Source organism: Stegodyphus dumicola, chromosome 3 (genome assembly GCF_044657685.1).
Source record: "Stegodyphus dumicola isolate Sdum_Otavi_A_Nest chromosome 3, ASM4465768v1".
Classification (NCBI taxonomy): domain Eukaryota; kingdom Metazoa; phylum Arthropoda; class Arachnida; order Araneae; family Eresidae; genus Stegodyphus; species Stegodyphus dumicola.
Window position 1 is genome coordinate 119519857 of NC_140770.1, and position 14012 is coordinate 119533868.

General features: G+C 33.2%; 1 non-coding gene across 1 annotated transcript; it reads right to left on the reverse strand.

Moving 5' to 3' along the window:
- Nucleotides 1–4074: 4074 nt before the first annotated feature.
- Nucleotides 4075–4145, reverse strand: TRNAG-GCC (transfer RNA glycine (anticodon GCC)). The gene has a single exon. It is a non-coding gene; the product is annotated as a tRNA-Gly (tRNA).
- Between the last annotated feature and the right edge of the window lie 9867 nt (nt 4146–14012).

Here is a 14012-nt window from a genome sequence, read left to right on the forward strand (position 1 = left end):
TGCCCGAATCTGGCGGCCTACCATGCCCCAGACATGCTCGATTGGTGAAAGGTCTGGTGACCTTGTTGGCCAAGGAAGCGTATCAACCACACAAAAACAATCCAGAGATATGCGAGCGGTATGTGGCCTGGCATTATCTTATTGGAAAATGGCTGCAGGATGACGTGCCATGAAGAGTAATGCAACTGGGCACAGGATGGTATCAACATATCGTTGAGCTGTTAAAGGTGCACGAAGGATGACCAAAGATGACCTGCTGTCATAAAAAATAGAGCCCCATACCAGGGGTTATAGCTGTAAGCCTTTGTAAAACAAAGGCTGATTGGAACCGCTGGCCCCATCCTCTCCAAACACGAACACAGTGGTCATCTACATCAAGAATAAAGTGGGATTCAACACTGAACACTATATGATGCCAGTCTGATGGCAGCCATGATGATCGGCTGCAATACCACTCCAGATGACTTCGCCGATGTTGTGGGGTCAAAGGCAAACGTCTTCTGTGAGCATAACCCTGCCTCAGACAAGCACTGTGAGATGGTGGACGGTACCACGAAGTATAGACGTAGCTGTTGTATGTTGAATAATCGGCAATTATACCGTTGGGGCAGTTCCGGCCTGGCAAACAACCATCCTATCTCGCCTCACAATTGTGCTCCTTGGTCTTCCAAAGCCTTCATTTCATCAGCATTTTCCTTGTAGCAACCATTACTGCCAACATTATTGTACAGACACTGTGCACAGCAATGTCTGTATGCTGCTGGTTGCGGCCTATTGCTCAGTATGACCACCCAGCTTCACGACCCCTACATTGCGACCATGTTCAAAGTCGTTTAGGTCTTCGATATCGTCATAATGACATCTTTAGTTGCTATTTTACAGTATTACAATGGCAGCAACAAAAAAAAAAAAAAAAAAATTTCTGCCTCTGTTACTGGTTTTATACTTTGCGAATTGCACACTAGAAATGTGTGCTATGATCAGAATTCCTGTTCATTTGCCTTGAAACTTTGATCATTTGCATGCTCGATCAAGATGTTTTTGCATACCTAATTTCGTCACAATCGCAAAAGTCCTTCTTAATGCTTCGATTTTTTTTGCAAAAGTGTGTATATACCTACTCTGTTATTCGGCTGCGTGAGCTCAGCTTTTTTTATTCTTACATGTTGGTAAATTGTGGGGTTTTTTTTTTTCTTTTTTTTTTTCCTTTAAAAGCGATTGAAATGATTGAATTATGTTGTTCTTATCTGCTGATGATTTATCTGATGTTTTGGTTAACTGATTTTGGCATTTTACTGGTTTTGATTTTACTTTTTCATGTCTTTGTGAATTAGGTTTTAAATTTCTTATTTTTTTACCTATAATTGATTAATTTTTGAGTAGCATTTTGCACAGATTGGAATATACTATTGATAAATCTGTAGAATATTTTTTTTTTGCATAATGTATTAATATGGACCCTTTCCAAGAAATATATGGACATTACGACTTCCTTGTATGGCCTACTAAATTATACAAAGTTTTTGTTGCCACCTCATATTTACCACTAAAGCTTAAATAATTCATTATTCTACTATAATTTAGAATATAAATTCTTACCCAATATCAATTAAAATACTTGCACCAACTGGGAAACATATTTGAAGAACTAAAATGGGATGACGTATACCTACTGTTTAAAAAGAAAAGTTCAAATTATTATTTAAACATAAACTCAAATATAATTTAATCTATATTTTTAATAAGAACACAGGCTTATTTTAAGGTAAAAAATAAAGAAACAGGATTTTAAAAATATATATTTCAGACACATTTTATAATTGACAGTATAATTCACATCTCTTAACAAATATTAAAAGATGTTTTGTATACATTGTGTCCCATAAATAGCACCTAAACTCTGCACAGCCAGATTCCTCGTTGGAATTACATAAAAAATGCCCATAGAACTGTACCTGTACAATCCACAGTTTACAAGAAAAATACATCGCAGCCAGTGCAATGAAAAAACACCATATTGGACACATCAACAGCAGTATTTGCATATCTTTTCAGATGATAACTTTCAAAATGTTTGCTGCACATATTGACAGCAGAACAATAGTCTGTAAATGTGTGGGTCGGCATACTTGAGGATCACCTGTTGCCTTCAGGACCTTCTTCAAAGGCACATTTTCTTAGCTTGGCGACAAACCGCTTTACCCAAGCTGTAACTCTCAACAATTTTTTGAGACTGCTGAATTTCGTAATTTCTAACGCATTTTCTTCTTCCGGAATAGTCACCTGAACATAAGTGCTTAAACGTTCCAAATTTTGAGTATCAGTTTCTACTTTAAACTTCTGCTCAGGCCATTGATCTTTAGAATCTTTCAACCATGATGGACCATGCCACCAGTTATTATCTTTCACTAATGCATTTGCTATTTCACCACGAGTTAGTTTATCTGCTGGGTTTTCTGACCCTGGACAATATTTCCACTTATCAGGCGAGGTACAGTCTTGTATTTCTGCAACTCTATTCGACACGAACTGCTTCCACTCACGCGCTGACCCCTTTATCCACCACAAGCAAATTTCAGAGTCCATCCACAGAACTAACCTACCTAGCAAATCCTGAAACATTTTCAATAAATATTTTCCTAACCTAGCTGCAACTACAGCCCCCATCAATTCCAACCTAGGGAGGGACAACTTTTTTAAAGAAGCTATCCTACTCTTCGACATTATAAACGACGTACATACCTCTCCTCTCTCATTCTTATATCTAAAATATGCCACCGTTCCATATCCCACTACTGACGCATCACTGAAAATATGAATTTCAACCGACTGACCTTTACTTAGAACTTCTGTAAAGTAGTACCTCTCTATTTTCAACGCATTTAATTCCTCAATTTCAGCGCACCAATTTATCCATTTGCACCGTAACTCCTTTGGCAACTCTACATCCCACTCCAAACCTCTCTCCCATATTTCCTGCATCAGTCTCTTAACTCGCACCACAAATGGAGAAATAAATCCGACTGGGTCAAACACCTTAACTGCTGTGCTTAACACCGATCTTTTACTATTTCTGAACGATTCTAAACTACTCAACAATGATGTAACGTCTACTCTTAAACCATCCTCTTCTAAGTTCCACACCAAGCCTAACACTTTCAACTTACTATCTCTCTCAGACCTACTTTCTTCACACAACCCTTTCTGAACCCACAAGTCATACAAATCTTTAGAATTAGTGTTTAGCTTTCTCGAATTGAAACTCGCATCTCTCAAAATAGATACCGCCTCTGATGAAAGACTGAAAGCTGATTTTACACTTTCCCCTCCATAACACAAATCGTCTGCATATAGTGAGCTATTTAACATCTCGATACAGTTTTTGTTTGTTTCCGCATATTTCTTTAAATGATGTTTGATCGTTGCACTCAATAAAAACGGTGAACAATTACATACAAATAATACTCTGTTCATTTGCATAATTTTAAAGTCCTCACTGTCATTATCAGGATACCAGAGAAATTTTAAATATTGCCTATCTTCCCTTGCTATCCCAATCATCAAAAACGCCTTTTCTATGTCACCACAGAATCCAATTTTAAATTTTCGAAAGGCAAGAATGATATCCAAAATATTTGGATTTAGGTTTGGGCCCTTTTCTAAGCAATCGTTTAACGATAGTTTTCCTCTTTTACAACTGCTGCAATTAAATACCATTCGAACTTGAGTGCTTTTTTTTATCTTTACGGACCACTGCTCAGAATGGCATAAAGTACCCCTCTCTCGTATCCTCACACTCTTGAATAATGTTGTTTTGTGTCTGAAATTTAATTATTTCCATAAACTGTTCCCTCACAAAGCTGTTATCTTTTAACTCTCGTTGCACCCTTTCGAACTGCCTTTTCGCTAAACCAAAATTATTTTCCAAATGCTCTGGACTCCTATTCCACAACACACGAGTCTCATACCTCCCGTCTACATATTTCAAATCCTCTTCAAATTGTTTAATTATTCGCTCATCGCCAGCACTCCTTTCCGACGCGCACTCAGAGATTCCTTACATCAAGTTTTTGGTGCATCGGCCGGGACACGAACCCGGGCCGCCCGCGTGGCAGGCAAGCATTCTACCACTGAACCACCGATGCACCAAAAACTTGATGTATGTAATAACTTACTTAATCTTCTATTATCGGTGATTCTTGTGTTATATTGGCCAAACAAAGACACTTTCCTTTAACTAAATCTATTTAATGAAGAGAAGACTATGTACAAGTATTATATACAGATTACAGGATAACTGGTTTATACTTCTCTCAACCACTCTCATCTACCTCTCAACCCTCTCTGCTGAAAACTCTTAATTAGCTAAACATATGGGTGGCGCAGCGCCCTGTATCTCTTTTTTCTACAGAGCTAATGCAGTGGTCAGCAAACCACGGCTTGTCAGCCGCGAATCAATTTTGACTTCGTGCGGGTGAGTGTCTGTAAAATTGACGTAGAACAAGGCCACACAGCTGGTATAGTGGTCAGTGATGTTGATTGCCATACTGAAGGGCCCATGTTTGAAACCTGGAGAAAACATGGATGTCTGTAAGCATATACTCCCCGTGAGGCAAGGGGCACTCAAAATATACAGCTTGCCAAAGTTCCTTTCATGAGGTTGGGGGAAGAGGGGAGACCCCTGAACCATTTCCATGATGTTCTTCCTTAAAACTGTTGTGGAACTCTACAGTTAATGCAATGGGACTATGCCTTGTACTTGTACTACTACTGCTCACCTCGATGTAGATATAGGGTGGTAATGAGGTATGTAGCACGATGTAGATATAGGGTGGTAATGAGGAAGAGGCACATGCGACTGGAGTGATATCAGTGACAGTAAGCCAGTTACAGTTTGTTCATCAGTGTGTACAGTGATTAGTGCCTGGTATGCTGAAAAGTCTCAGACTAGCATAGAGAATACCTACTTGGCACATTAACCTACTTGTATCTTTCAAGCAGTTACAGATCTCTCAGATATCATTGGCATCAATTTAAAAAGTTGTTATAATTTTGTATAGCTTCTTTTATTGTTATAAATAAAGCATGTTTTCAGGTACCACCTATCTGACATGGCTACAAAGAAAAAGAAAAGAAAATCGGATGGCAAAAATCATAAATTTAAAGCTGAACGAGCCGAATTGTTCATGTTTACGCAAAATTCTAAATGACCTTCCGACTTATCTTATTTGTCAAGAAATAGTGGCGAATAATAAGAAATCAAATTTGGAGGGAAACATTACATATATACACATGATCTGGCATTAAGTATCTCGCCCAAATATGCGAGGAAGAGAGCAGTTGAAAAACTTCAGAAGAGTAAAAAAAATCAAGCCCTGTATTTGATTATTGGATGTATGTCTTCCAACAGTGTTAATATTGAAAACTTTTTTGTTTGCCAAGAGATTGCTAAAAGTGGAAACCATGCACAGACAGTGAATACATTAAATGTTGTTTTATAAATGCACCCAAAGAACTATTCCAGAATTTTAAGAACACTGCAAAAATTCTTTAAAAAATTAAAGAATTACAACTGTCTGCTAAAACACTAAAAGAAAGAACAATCAAAATGTCTTTGAATATACCCAATTAGCAAATCAAAGACCTTAAATTTACCTGAGCTTTATTAATAGCGGTTGACAAAGTGACATTAATGACACAATGCAAGTTTCATTTTTTGTTTGATTTATTTCAATTATGGGTCCTAAAGAGGAAATTGTAAGACTATTATCACTGAAAGTTTAAGCCTGTAACAACGATATTGTACCTCCTGTCATTGAATGCATGGATGAACATCATATTCCACTTGATAAAATTGTTTTAATTTCAACAGATAGGGTTTGAAAGTAAGAAAAAGGTTTTCTTTCTATTTTGAAGGAAAAAATTAACCCCGAAATACTTGATTATCATTGAATCATTTATCAAAAAGTGCTTTGTGCTCAGAAATTTCCAGAAGAAATTTGCAGTGTTATGTTATTGGTGATCAAGACTGTCAACATTATTCTAGTTACAGCTTTTTATCATTACTAGTTTAAAGAATTTTTAGTTGAAATGGAGAGTGAATATGCAGATTTTCTGCTGCATAATAATATACACTGGCTTGCAATAGGAAACATTTTAATATGCTTTGTTTCCTTATAAATTAAAGCATTTCTCCATGAGACTACCTAAACTAATGGATGATCAGTGGATCAAAAAATTTTATTGCGTGGTAAACGTCACGCATCAGCTATATAATCTTAATTATGAACCACAGAGGAAAGGAAACACAATTTTTCTGATGCTGGAAAAAGTAATTTCATTCAAAAACAAATTATCCTTTCTTGATCAAAATTTTGAAACACAAATATTAATTCATTTTCCAAGCCTGCTGAAACATGGCTAAGAATCACATAATTCGGTAACTGACATTCACTATTTCAAAACAACAATTTTAAATATGAGAGAGTTCTTCTGTGGAGGTTTCAGGAATTCAAAAATAACATAGCAACATTAACTTTTGTTAAACAATCTTGCTGATGTAATAGAATTAAACTTTTCTCCTTTTAATCGGGACACTGGCACTTTTCAAATGCAGTTACTGGAGTTAAGAAACAAAGAATTATGGAGTTCCAAATTTGAATAACTTAACGCTGATATGAAACATTGGAGAAAAATAAATGTGATCTTAGTTCACAGCAAAAGTGGTCTCTTTTTTAAAGACTGGAGAAGGAAGATATGATAATTTTCAAACATGAAATAGTATTTTTGGCACATATAATAGATTAATCTAGCATTTGTTGTTCTTTCTCTCTTTAGCTCTACATATTCATATGAAGAATCTTTTTCAAGCATTTACCTTATCAAAAGTAAATTGAAAAATCTTTTTACCGATGAAAACCTGGAATCCTGCTTGAAATTAAAAACAAAGACATACAAACCTGATTTATCCAAACTTTTTAAGGAAATGCAAGGTCATTAATCACATTAAAAGTGTGTTTTGTAATATTTTGATTTTAATGTAAAAATATGTTTTGTTACTAAATATGATTATCATTATTATTATATCTGGCTTATATAATGTCAATATCTTCTTTAAACCGAGTCCTAAAAACATGGTTTTCGAAAATAAATTTGGCTTTCAATGCCATGCAGCTGATCTTCAGCTCTTTTGACTAATGATTTTGCCAACCACTAAGCTAGAAGAGGAGTATAGCCAGGAGTTGATCATCGAAGAGCTTATGGAGCTGCATTTTGTATCACAGCAAGAAGTTGCAGAGGAGATAATAGTTTTAGCAAAGCAACAACCATCTAGTAAAATAACACAGATGCTGAAAGCAAGGGAAACTGTCTCATAAAAAATGATGTATTCTAATTAATAAATGACATTATTATAAATTTTTTTGAGTATTTTTTCAGAACGAAACATATTTTCCTAGTTTACATCGATCCCTATGGAACAAACTGTTTCCCTGGAAATTCGGGAAAAACATGAATTTTCAGTAGTACTGAAGCTGATTGATGTGAAAATAAAGAAAAAGAGCAGCTGAAAGAGTTTTTGAAATTTGGTCCCAATTCATGATAAATTGAAAAAAATATAAATTATCCATTTAAAGAACCCAAAATTTTAAGATATTCATGAACAACTGCTACAAATATAAAATGAAGTTAAGAAATTAATAAGTATGTTAATACACTTTAGAAGATAAATACAGCTTTTTTTCAAAATAAACTTGATCAATAAAATGAAGTTAAGAAATTAATAAGTATGTTAATACACTTTAGAAGATAAATACAGCTTTTTTTCAAAATAAACTTGATCATTTTATATAAAACCTAACAATTAAAGATAATTGTGAAATCAGAAACATGAAAACATACACTTTTTCTTATTATCCTTTGGTAACATCATTTGAGGTACTGGCGTTTTTACCCCAATACAATAGACAAATGTTTTAGCTTGATCATCATACATCTGAAAATACAAAATAAATCAGAAACAATTTCAAAAAGATTCCAGAAAAATTTTTATTTAATCAAATACAGCGAAGCCACTTTGTGACTACTTATGGCTGCAAATGATGTTTGGTCTTCAATGAAGGCTTTACAAAACATGGCTATTGGTAATGCTCGTTACCTTATTTACATTCTTAAAATTGCTATTGAGTTGCAGAAGTGATTAATGAGATGGATTTTATTGCACATATTTGTCATTTTAATATTATGTTCAAATGCTGGAAATATATTGAAAGTTTGTAGCTTTCAACTGTACTTTCTTTTTTTTATAGACTGTATCCTGTGTCATTTCTTAATTCATTTATTTTAATGCCTAGCAAAACTGCTATTCTGTGAATTTTTCCATATAGATCCCATTCCAGTCATAACAGAGTAGATAAATTTGCTGAAATTTTATGGGTCTGAATTCCAGAAAGAGTTTGAAAAAATAACTTTCTCATCTCTAGGTTATTAGTCACTGAATTATATGCAACCAGGCCAGATATTTTCCACTTAAAGAGAAAACTCAAAATTGTCTCCTTGATGATATAACAGAAACATTTCAATTTATTTTATACAACCTTCATAAACTGATCTTATAAGTGTCCAAGTGTTAAAATCACTAAATATTAGTACTGATCCAAGTTTGAATCCGTCTGCATTAGTGTTGGCTTAGCCAGGCTAAACGAGCCTGGTTGCATTAGTGATTTATATGTAACACAATTAAAGACAATATCCCTTACTCTTCCAAGATTAATTCCTTACCTTAAGCAAATAGCCCCCATGTGTTTTGCAATATTAAATAAACAAACAAACAGACAAATGTAATGAATTTTTTTTTAATTATATGGATGAAGCAAAAATCAAAATTTTATCTGTATTTTTTCTGTTAAAATTATAATCACTTAACTAAGTTATCAGACTTATGTGATCCTTAGACATGTTTCTGATTATGATAATGCAGTAAAGAAATCTATTTAAAATGATGTATAGAATTTGAAAATGTAGAGTTAAATAATTCTTAATCATTAAATAACAAACAAAGAAATAACATGTCATGGTATGCTTTAACAATCATTCTGAAGACATAAAGGAGATACACTACAAAGTCCAAAATTTGGAATGATCTATAATCCTGATCTCTATACAACTATTATTCTAGCAATTTATTATTACTTTTTTTAAGGTTTTTTTTTTTTTTTTTTTTTTTTTTTTTTTTTTTTTTTTTTTCTTTAGTCCAAACAGGCTTTGTCCCTGAAGGACTATTGTTTTTGTTTTGCATTGAATCACTATAAATGTCTGTTTCACTTTTTAAACTGTTAAGAGTCTTGCATTATATTTGAAGAAATTAAATAATGAAAAATCTGCATAAATGTATGTCTATTTCTCGCATTGTGATAAAACAACGGTACACAGAGCCATCGAATTTTGAATGACATAATCCTCCTACGAATATGGTCATGTGGAAGAACAAATTTGAAATTTGTTTTATTATCGATTTTGTATTTTATAAAACTTTAACGAATTTTTGAGTAACAAATTCAACGATTTAAATGCGAGCAATGGCAACATTTTACAGCGGAGGGGGGGGGGGACCTTTTTATCTTTAGTGGGCACGGAGCTGTGTACAGTCAACAGTCTTTAATACGGACTTGCCGGTACTTCGGCGATTCCGGATTATCGATTTTTCCAGATTACAGATCATCAGTTTAAATCTGGTAAGATGGCATGCAGAAATTATAAAATTTAAAATATGAAACCATAATTTATGAAATAAAGAACAATTATGATCTAAAGGGTATCAAAATTTGCAAAAAAAAAAAAAGCTTAATATTTATTTGTTTACTTTATTAAACATTTCCTTCAATGTAAGTTGTTTAAGTTGCTTCATTTTATGTGATAATACTTTCTCTTTAATTCTACAAACAGACATAATTTCTTGTTCAGTTACAAAGTTCTGCTGTTCAAGTCCTATAATTGTTGTGTCGAGAATACCGACTAATTTGTCAATCGAAATTTTTTCGTTTTCAATAACCTCTGTGTCACTTTCTTCACTATTGGAAGCAAATTATAATGACGAGGAATTTGATTTAAATCATATCAAAGGCGGAGTACATCGAGACATCTGTCCTGAAGATAAGGATAGTGCTGACAGATCAACTTCCAATTCACTGCGCGCAGTGACGTGTCCCCCCCGCAGAGCAACGTGAAATTGATAAGCAGATTTCGGAATGTTTAGAGAAACAAAGGATATGCCTTTATCCATTTTTTGCAGCAATTCCACTTTTTGTTTGATGGACATCGAAACATACTTTCGCTTTGTAGATCCTTTGGCAGCTCCAGCAGCGGAAATTCTTTTTGACATAATCGAAAGTTCAAGCTTACTTTTATAAAATTGCTCTAACAGTCTGCAAAATATAATAAGCCGGATCCAATTCGAAGATTAAGGAACAACGCAATCTGCAACATTAACTGAAATAGATAATTAGATCGTTTTAGCTTAGCTTATACCATCCGTTATACATTAAACACTCATGCGTAAACGTATTATGCGTATGCGCAAACGCATATGCGCATGCGTAAAAATATTACACACATGCGTTGATGCATGCGCAGAACGTTTGTAGCTTTGAGGTCCGGATTATAGATCATTCCGGATTAACGACTTTTGACTGTATCAGAAATTTTAAAGATATGCTCATTTTTAAATCATTTTGCAGCATTGCTACTGAATTGAATTTTATGGTTTAAGTGCAAAGAACATGATATTTAATCAATAAAGGCAACACACAAAATGTTAAAAAAACGATCCTTTAGATGTAATTTAAAATCTGAAACCTTTAAGATTTTTTTTTTTTTTTTTAGCATGCACATTTGATATTTTTTCAAAATAAAACATATGAAAAGTCCCAATTCTTAATTTTAATTAGTGTTGGCTTAGCCAGGCTAAACGAGCCTGGTTGCATTAGTGATTTATATGTAACACAATTAAAGACAATATCCCTTACTCTTCCAAGATTAATTCCTTACCTTTATACATTAAATAAGAATACAGTAGAAGCCCAGAAATCTGCAATGCTTGGGACCAGAGGTTGTGCATTAATTAATTAATTATTATATACATTATTACAATGATATACATTAATTTATTATATGTGTTACATTATTATATATATATATTTATTATATTATATTAATTATATTATATTATTCATTTATATTAGTTGATTACATGGTTACTTAAAAGCATTAAGGACATATACAATAAAGACATATAAAAATAAGGGTTATTAATTAAGCATAACATACTTTTTTTTTTTTTTTACATATTTTCAAACATTTTTCTGGTAGAGGTTTGTTTTAAAACTTCAAGGCGCTCCAGATTAAGTGTTTTTTGTAAATTATATAGAGTCATAATATCTTATTTTGTGACACAGCTCTGTTCTAAAAATTTTAAGTACTTTTCACCATGTTCCAAACACTCATTAAAATAGATTTTCTCACTAATATCAAAATCACTATCCGTGTCAGTGTCAGAACCATTTCCTTGCTGTGCTGAGTTCAAAACACAGCCAATGATTTATCATTGGCCATCTGATATGCCAGTGTTGGCTCATCTGAACACATCATCTATTCAACGATATCTTCTTTTTGCAAAGTCTTCTCATTTATTCTTTCTTTCAAACATAAAAGCAATTCCATTGTTTTATAACCTTGCTGCACTAACTCTAAAACCAGAAAATTCATTGTCATCACTCTCAGTTTCAACAAACAGAGAAGATGGTCATACTTTTACTAATGGTGTCTGGGAAACAGAACCCTTTGATTCAGCTAACAAATGAGTGCAATCTCTGATGGTGAATTTTTCTTTTTATAATCACACAGTGAAATTTCATGGTCACTTGGAAAAATTTTTTTCAGAAACTCTGACTTATTTTTTACCTCGATACAGATTGGGGAGAAAAAATCTCTACGATGAAGTCAATAATCTGATATTTCTGGCCGTAGTATTCCCATTATGAGTCATTATTATTTGGTAATTATGATGCCATTACTCAGTAAATATTTTTAGTTCGATATTTCGTTCTCCATGTTGCAGTTTCCAGAACCTATAAATTGAATGTTTATATTTTGAGAGGCAATGCGGATTTTTGGTATTTGACTATATTATACTCCATACTTAAGAAACAATCATTTATTAGCACAGACCTATCAGTGTGATCAATAATTTGACTCTGTAGCTGCCTTTTTAATGGACATCTTAAAGTGAAATTGTTTATCTACTGAATAATTTATGACCCCAACTTGGTGAATCATTATTTATTATTTTTTGCTTTTACTGTTAAAGCTTACAAGAAAAAAGTATCACCGACTTTTTTAGCTTTCAGTACTTAAAATCATAAATCACACTTCAGCACGACGTAGCCTTTAATTAAAGACTCGCGTCATAGATTTAAAGATAGTCTCTATCATTAAAACACTATAACTGCAGTGATTATTTACACAATGGAATCAGTTTCAATGAAAACAAACTTTATTGTCAGGAAAGAAACAATGACGCTCGTCGCATTGTTACATCATTCTCAATCTTTAATATCTCCTACTGTTGCCATACACAAGTAGCTAAATTATACTAACAAAATAAGTAAGGCATTATTACCACTGCATGACTATTAACACACAGCAACTTGAGAAATGACTCATCCTATGATGTCTAAATATTTTTTTTTTTTTTTTAAATATTAGTAACTGAATACCAAAGATCATGATAAATATTTATATTGAAGTCAGGTCTGGGGCAGATTTCAGCTAACTGTGTTACAAAGTATTTATCGAGAAGGAGAAATTTAACAAATTTCTTTCGGATCACCGAGGCAAGCAGCTGCACGTTGGCAGCGCTCTGTAAAAAAGTGTAAAACATTTCTTTCCCCTTAGTGATTATCAATTAAGTTACTTTGAAATAGTGTTTTTTCTACAAAACCTACACGTTTTCAAAAGATTTTTCGGCTCCGATATTGATGAGAATGAAACAGCGGACAATGTGAGGATATACAACGAAAGCCTGGAATTTTAAGATAAGTACCCTTCTTTCATCTAAACAAAATCAAATTTCTATAAATAAGTGCCTTTAAATCAATAAAGTTTAATTTTTCATCAGTTTTTAGCATTAAACAATACTTGAAATTGCTCATTGCTAATGGCTTCCTTTGTGGTTACAATTCCAAAGAGACGCCAACGTTATCAGTTCACGTCTGTCACCACCTACAAAGACCCCGAGGAATCTCGTGAGAGAGAAAATTGGGGATTCAGGGCATCGCGCTACTTCTCTCTCGGATATTCTGGTTTCTCTCTTTTTTTAGATTGCTTAAATATATTTTTGCCTTATAATATAATATTATACCTCACCGATTTTTTTCTCATACTGTTCCTTGCTATCTGTTAAATGTCCATATGTAAGGGATGGATTATTCTTCACTGCCTTAAATAAATTCTTAGAACTATGAGCATATATAAATAACAGTGTGCCTCATTGTGTTATACTAGCATTAATTAACTAGTAATAAATTATGATAGTAAAATAATTAATCTTGTAATAAATTATGATAGTTAAATTAATAAATACTATGTTTGTGTTTAATAATACATATACTCTGTAATTTACGCACATACACATATGTATATGTATATATATATTTTGTTTTTGTTTTTGGTGTGTGCGGTTGTGGTCTTGTATTGTATATGGTTCTATATCGTTTGTCTGCTGCTGTTTTTTGAAAAATGTTGGAAACGAAAATAGCATAAGTTACTTTAGTTAAATTAATATATACTTTTGTTTGATGACTTTTGTTGATGTCTCAGGATGCAAGCATACATATTACTTTGTATTCCATGCTAAATACCTTGATACAAAGCATTTTAACACTGTCAATATTTTTTTTTCCCCCAGAAACGATTACCAAACACACTCACTATTCACCATTACCAAATACACTCACTAC